We start from the raw sequence: 7,893 nt of genomic DNA on the forward strand, positions 1-7,893 counted from the left end.
CACTTCTGAAAAATAAACCAAACTAAGTATGGCACGCGAGTGCCTCAGAGGCTGTCAGCTTAAACCAAGCTGAAGGCTACGCCTTTTAAGGCAGACACTGAACATGAAAAGGACCTCTTGGGTCATTAAAGCTCACCCCCCGCCAATATCAGAGGAACACTGGGCTGGTTTGGGGGTGCGATTGTCTCAGATTCCCTTCCACCCGAATCAAGGGAGGATTGGGCCGAGTCCTGCCTCTCGTTAGTCACGCCCTGTGGGGTGAGATGCAGCCATTGCTGGAGCTCACGGCCGCCTTCCCCAGCACAGCCTCCATCCGCAGCTTCTCCAAGCAAAGGAAATGAGAGCATTGCCTGCCCCATCACTACCTGACCCTGGACTCCGCCCAAACCTTGGCATGTACGCGCATCTCCAAGAGACGCCAAGCCAGGTCTCCCACGTAGCTGCAGGACAGACGTGATCGCCCCGCCTCCGCTGTTGGTCACATCTTCCCCCATGAGGGTCGGGTTGGAGCACAGCCAGCTGAGCATTCATCTTGGCTCCATCTCGCCTCCTGTTCGGACACCTCTTCATGTCCAGTGTGACACACCCACTCCTTACCTCCAAGGTCACGTGCCTGCATTCCAGCTAGTTTGCATCCTTGTCGTGTTTAGATTTTTTTTTTTAATGGAGAAAAGTGTGAGTGATTTCATCCTGATTTTCAAGCAGTGCCCCCTCCCTAGAAGACACAGCTCGTTGTCTCTGTCCGATGAGTGACTGGAGTGTGACTCTCGTGGAAGAAGAGTTTTGTCATTACCCACGGCTTGCTGCACAGTCGATCCAATTATTTGGGACAAGCAATCTGTCATTCTATTGTTTCCTTCCAATAGTTCCACTTTGGTGACAGTTGTAGAAAAGAAACTATTTTCAGTTTTAAAAGTGGATGAAGGGAGGAACCCAAAATAGCATCTTAAATAAGCATTTCTGAGGTTACTGGGGACCAGGGATCTGAGGACCTGATCCCATAGAAAGACCAAGAGTGTTCCTCAATATAACAAAAGTCCTGGAATGGTAAACTCCATCACATGTTTTGACCACTCTAAAAATAACACTTTTCCTCCCAAACTCTGCTAATGCACATATCCCCCTGCTACGCAAACCACCAGCTTCCTGGAGCCATTTGCATGGGTTAATCTGGTTAGTTCTATTAATCAGCAAGGTTTTTGCTCTCTCTAGCCTTGCTTGAAATCAGCGGTTGCCACGTTGCAAACATCGTACATTCTGAAATTGATTATGGATACACACACACGTTTTTAGAACCACAAAAGGGGATTTCTAATCCAGGAAGAGATCATGTCTTTCTCATTCAGGAATTTATTTATTTAATAATGTATAAAAGTATAAGAATTACATATAATAGAATCCAGTGACAAAATCATCTTCATAGTGTTGAAGGAGAACCCAACATCCAGAACAAAACGGCTCTGTAACAAGCAGTTATTTAAAACTAGGACTAGTCTATAAAAATTTGACATATTAACGTGTCAGAATTTGGAGTTTACTACCGAGATGAATCCAGGAGGTGTTCTCCAACATGGGTGTTGTATTAATTGGCTAAGGCTGCTGTAACTAAGTTCCACCAAGACCAGGTGGCTTAAACCATTGAAATTTATTTTCTAACGATCTGGCAGCTAAGGCTTCAAGATCAAGGTGTCAGTCAGTAGGATTGGTGTCCCCTGAGGCCTTTCCCCTTGACCTAGAGATGGCCTCCCTCTCCCTGTCTTCACCCCACCTTCCATCCATGTGTGTCTGTGTCCTATTCTTTTCTATAAGGACATCAATCTCATTTTATTAAGGCCCACCCTAATGACCTCATTTTAACTTAGTTATTGCTTTAAAGACCCTGTCTCCAAATACCGCCATGTCCTGAGGTTAGGACTTCAACATATGCATTTGGGGAGGGACCCATTTCAGTCCCTAAAATGCCCTTCAAGCGATCAGAGCCACTGGTTAGCACTGTACTGTGGAAGGTTCGATGGGCTTCCACGAAGCCCGTGTCTTCTCTAATCCATAAATTACATCCAGACCTGCTCACGGGATTCTGGTCCGAACGATTCTGGCTGATGTTGCATCCTCACATGTGGCCTCTCCTTGTCCTACAGCTTGCATATGCATTCGCCCTGCAGCTTTCAGCCTTTGCTCACCCGCATTAGCCACCTTCCTTCTAGATCTGTCCCACTCCCCAGGCCATTCTTTGGCTTCGGACCTACAGATCTTGACCTTCTGTCATCATGGAGACCAAGAGATCTTACTCATGTGATGAGAGACGTCGTGTTTGTATTTGAATCAAATACAAACAGGTTATTTTGCAAAAGAGTCCACTTTGCAGGTTGATTTTAATTGCGAACGCCTGAATTGAATTCCAAGTGTTCACATTTAAGCTAGCCTGGTGGATTTTTAAATTTCCAAAATGGATGCAGATTTGCATGTACATTTTGGAAAGCTATACACGGCAAAGAAGTTACCCCAGTGCAAAATCAAATAACCAACACATTTTAAAACTTCAGAGAAGTGTTTCCTCATGATTTTTATTCTGAGCAAATGAGCCCTCAAAACCACACAGATAAATCATTAAACATCTGAAAATTGGCCTCATGTTTCTTGGCTCCAGTGTTTTCCACGACTCTTGTTTTTTGGACACATGTCCTTTGAAATGTACGCACAGGGTTTACGTTATTCGGAGAAATGCACAGAATCCAACAGACATGGCATCCTCTGATGGCTGTCAGCAGAAGGAACAGTTTATACAGACACTCAGAGGATGCCTAAATAATCTTCGTGTCAAATGTCATAGTGTAGGAGGGAGGGCCCTCACTGTAGGCTACAAGGCTTAAAAAAGTCTCAGAGAAAAAGAAGGACACCCTTCCAGGAAACCGAAATGATAAGACTTGAAGCGAGAAATGTGTGAATGGGCAGATATTTGTTGAGCCACAGGGACAGGCGGCTGCCACATTTGAATGTCAAATAACACTTGGGTTTAAATTCCAGTTCTGAACCTGCTTTAGAAAGCTCATAACTGTCTTTGTGCCTCATTTTTTTTTTTTTTTTTGTAAACTGGGCATGAGCACCCACCTTCCAGGGGGGTCCTGGCTTAGAGATGACCTGCAGTGTGCACTCCCAGCTCAGTTTCAAGCACGCGGGGCCCGTGTCAAAAGGCTCTCGTCAAACTTTTACTCCGGTGGAAATTTGACAGAATGTGTAGGTGGAGATAAGATTGGGAACCTGCGAAAAGGTAGAAGCAGAAACACGAACGGAAAAGATATCCTGGTAACTGACAATTGTCTGGAACTCGAGGTGTAAGTCATGTATATCTATAACATATATGATGAGTATGAAACCTCTCAGTGGCAAAATTCCAGGATTTCTCAGCTAAGGAAACACGGGACTATGAGAGAGTCCGTGAATCTTGGCACGAGAGGGAATTTTCCTGTTACGCTTGATTGAGACTGTTCTCTTATGTCTTCGTAAGGAAGAGTATGTGACATAGCTCACCTCCCTGATGTACCACTGCACAGGGGAGGGGCAGGCCTTTTGCGGGGTGCTGACTGGAAAAGCGAAAGTTCCCAGGATTCAGCACCACGCAAAGACTCTTGCCTGGGAAGGGTCAGAAGCAAGAATCCAGACTGTGGTGCGTGCCGTCAGTATTTAGTCTTAACTATGAAATGCTCTCAAAGGTAGCTGAGGAGGATTATGGTCATCTCAGGGAGCTGATTCGAAGCAGAAGGAAGCCCAGTGGAGCACGACACTGGCTGCGGGCCAGGGTGGGACATGGATGAGAAGGAGTGAAGGACACAGGATCAGATCAGGGAGAGAAGCATGTGCCCAGGACACAGCGCAGAACTTGCTTTAGAGTGAGAAAAGATTGGCGTTAACATCAGACCATTATGTGCTGTGGTTTGCTTATACGCACTGCTTAAATTAAGTGCTTTACGAATTAACTCGATTTGTTCTACCTTTTCAGCCAAGCCTTTTTCTTGACAGTATAAAGCCCCAAATCCAGACTCTGGAGAGTTTTTACTAATGTGCCAAAAGGAGGTGACAGGCAGAGTGCCTAATTATTTTATATTCATGATTTCTTTACATTTTCACGATAATTCTGAACTATGATATTATAACCATTGTATGGAAACAGCAGGATAGCGACTAGGCCAAGGAAAGCGAGGGGCCTAGGTGCAAACTTTAAGTTGACACTCACTGTCGAGAGACAGCCTCGCACTCACATGACCTTGAGGCAACGTAGTGCCCCGGCTGCGTCGCTTGCCTCACCCCAGTTTTGGGTTTGGGAGCCAGGTGCTGGGAGGTAGAGAGCTGGTTCCAGCTGGGCCTTGAATTTCTCCCAGGCAAAAGCAGCTGATAGTCATCAAGACGCTGGTGGAGCCTGGTTCGCTCTTCTGGTGATACGTCCCCATAAGAACGGACCCTAGATAAACTGAATGAGATCTGCTTCTGATCAGATGATCACATGTTACATAAAAATCATAGGCGAGTCTACAGCCATGCCACCCTGAACGTGCAGGATCCCGTCTGATCTCGGAAGCTAAGCAGGGTCGGTCCTGGTTAGTACTTGGATGGGAGACCACCTAGGAAGACCAGGTGCTGTAGGCATTAAAAAATAAAAAATTATAAAAAAAATCAAAGATGCGCTGCAGCAGCAGCCTCCACAAGTTCACACACCATCAGAGGAGCTAGATCTGGTCTCCAGGACTCCCCGTATATGGAGCCAAGCGGAGGGAAGTGACTCTGTGCCATGCGGTTGACTTGCCCCAAGCAAGGAGGCAAAGGGGAAACAGGAAGAGGTCCCCGCTGTTGCATGCAGCAGTTTCCGGCCAGGTCGGAGACAAGACCTGACCCGCATGAGGGAGATGGCAGAGGGTGGGGTGGTACCCCAAACTGTCCTCCACGTGGCACGAAGTGGCACCCACACACCCGGCGTCTGGAGCACACGGAGTACAGGCTCAGCTGCTTCATCACTTCACAGCCTGTCCCCAGCACGAACCCAGCCCCCTCCTCCCAAGAGGAGAGGCATGTGCCGTGATCGCTGTCTGCAAGGGACATCTGTGATCGCGGAGCTCCAGGCGCAGGATCTGGCAGGACAGGGAAGCCACCCTGACTCTCGGCTGGTCCCATCTGCTTGGGGTGGCCTGCAGCCCACGGGTCCGGCCACAGTCACCTGGGAGGCTGCATGCTGGGGTGCGGGAGGGCATTTCTAAAATAAGGCATCATTCGTCTATTTAGGTCGTATCTGAGAGACAGAAGGTGGAGATGCAAAAGCTGGGAGTGTTTCTGGCGGGGGCCCCCTTGGGGTGCACTCAGGAGCATACATTCTGCATTGTGCACAAGAGCCAGAAGCCAGGGGAACCAAATGACTCACCTGTGTGCTGGGACAAGCGCTGAGGTCGCCCTACTCTTTTCTATGCATTCCAGTTCCCTTGAGTGGACACCAACTTTCGTCTAGGACCCGTGGGATGCTCAGAGCCCACCGTATGTGGTCATAGAAGCCGAAGATCCATGTCCTTGTAAACCCTGAGTTACATTCCAAGCTGCGTTTATTTCTTTACCAACCCTGGATCAAGGGCAACGAGCCTCTGGGAAACTCAAAGAGAAATAAGCCTTGCTATAGCATAAATTCATTTTTTTTTCTTTTTTTCTTTTTTTCTTTTGTTCTTTGTTTGATTCATTTTGCTTAACCCTCCCACTTAGGTATCTGAAACTCTGAATCTGACTTGACGGACAGTTGGGTTCACCTGTTTTGTGTATGTATTTCTACCACAGCTAAATGGGATCCTAACAAACAAAATGACCTGTCTAAAATGACAGGGCACATTCTCTGCCGTAGAAACAATGTCCTTTAGCTATACACTTAATTTAAACACAGTATAAATAACCAGAAGTTGGGCATAGATAATAAGCCCCAGCCCCTTAGCAAAATGTCATCAAAATAACTCTCTCTATCTGGGGCAAATTCAGACCCTGTGTTGCTGCAATTTATTAATTCTTTTTTTTTTTTCATTCAATCATCAAACATTGAGTGGGTCCCTCCTGTGTTGTGGATGCATTCTGATTTCCTCTCCTTTTATATACAGTACCAATCACTTTCGAAGCAGAGCAGGAGCAGCGCTGGTTCTATAAATTGTGATTTTTAGGCTGCGTCGTGGGGAATTCTTTGTTAATTGAGTGCCGATAGTGACAACGGGAGCTATAACACCTAGCGTAACAGTCGAGACGGATCACATTTCAAAGCATCCTGGGGAATGCTCACCGCAGCCATCTCTGCCTTTCTCTTCTCCACAAGCTCTGATATAACCTGCTCAATGTGGAGATGGAGGCCGTTTCACATTCCACTTGACATTTGGCAGGAAGAAGGCAGTTCCCATATTGAGTCTGACCTGAAAATAGGATTCTCACTACATGAAAGTGACCCATGGATTATGTAATCATCGTTGGGTCAAAGCAACACCAAACACCCATTTCCCAGCTTACAGGAGCTGCCAAAGCCTTTCGATGAAATCATGTCTCATAGCTTGTGCGGGCTTTGCAAGCTCCGGTGGCGAGATTAGAAGTCTGCTTACGTTCATCACGATAAAAGACCCACTAGGGCACGGTGCATTCACGCTCTCAAAGAGTTCCTTAAAAAGGAAATTATACGTATGTACTAGAGAGCAACGCAAAGGGAAAGGGTCATCATTTTCTACTTTTCTTCAAGGAACCTGAGTTTTAGAGTGAATTGATTTCTTGACCATGAGATTTTAAACACCATTAAAGAACTTAATACTCTCAATATCTAATAAATCTTGGTTCCCTAATATAAAATAAATAAATAAATTTCAGTCTTTTGGTATGCAGTATTGAGATAAAATGTGAAAAGTTTATAATTTTATAATACATTAAAAATAATATATTTATTGTTCCCAACAAATATTTATTCTTTGGGCTCTATGGGTTGGGCATTTTTCTAGGTAATAAGGATAAAGTGGGGAGCAGAACAGACAACATGCCTGAACTCAAAAATTTAATGAGAGAAGAAAGGAAATAAACTTAACTATTAACTTAAAGCAAAATCGTGATCATCATTAGGCAGATAATTATAATAGGGGATGTGACAGAGAGTGACTAAGTAGTGACTTCAGGTTATTTGTTCACATAAGAGCTCTCTGGAAAAGTGAAATTTGAGCTAAAACCGTGTGACAAAAGGGTGACTAGGCATGGGTTGGAGGGGGAGCATGCCAGGCTGAGGAAACAGCTCGTCCAAAGGCCCCGAAGCAGGAATTAGATGAAATATTTACTGAACGGAAAAGAGGATGGAGTGTATGCAGCATAATGGGGAAGGGGACAAGGGGACATCGGGGTGATGTAGGTAGGAGCCAGAGAGTCTGTGAGCTCAGGTAGGGAGTTAGAATTTTACTGTAGGTGTGATGGAAATTCACTGCAGCCTTGTGAGTGAGACGTCGATGCCATATTATTTGCATTTCAATAACATTGCTCTGGCGACCACGGATGGAATAGATGGGAAGGAGCTTGGGTCCAGGCAGGTAGACCAGATGGGGAGCAATCTGAGTTTGCAGAGAAGAGAGGACACTTGCTTTGCCCTAAGGGGACAGTAGGAGAGACAGACCAAATCAGATGATTCGGCACATATCTAGGAGATAAGAGTTTACAGCATCTGCTAACGGACTGAATTTGTGGGGGCTGGTGGAATATTTGAAAATGCTGTTAAAATTTTCAAATTGTGAGGTGTTTGAAAAAAATATATAGCAGTCAAGGAGATGCAAGTCAACAAAATTGAGCTCTCTTGGGCTCTGCCAAGCTTCCTGCCTTAGCTAAGACTTAACTTGGTGCTGTGATGTCTTCTGTCTTTGA

General features: G+C 45.6%; 1 pseudogene; it reads left to right on the plus strand.

Moving 5' to 3' along the window:
* Positions 1-4,522: 4,522 nt before the first annotated feature.
* On the plus strand, positions 4,523-4,641 carry LOC120620018 (uncharacterized; annotated as a pseudogene).
* The last annotated feature ends 3,252 nt before the right edge of the window (positions 4,642-7,893 follow it).

The sequence above is a fragment of the Pteropus medius genome, unplaced genomic scaffold, assembly GCF_902729225.1.
Source record: "Pteropus medius unplaced genomic scaffold, Ma_sr-lr_union100, whole genome shotgun sequence".
NCBI lineage: Eukaryota > Metazoa > Chordata > Mammalia > Chiroptera > Pteropodidae > Pteropus > Pteropus medius.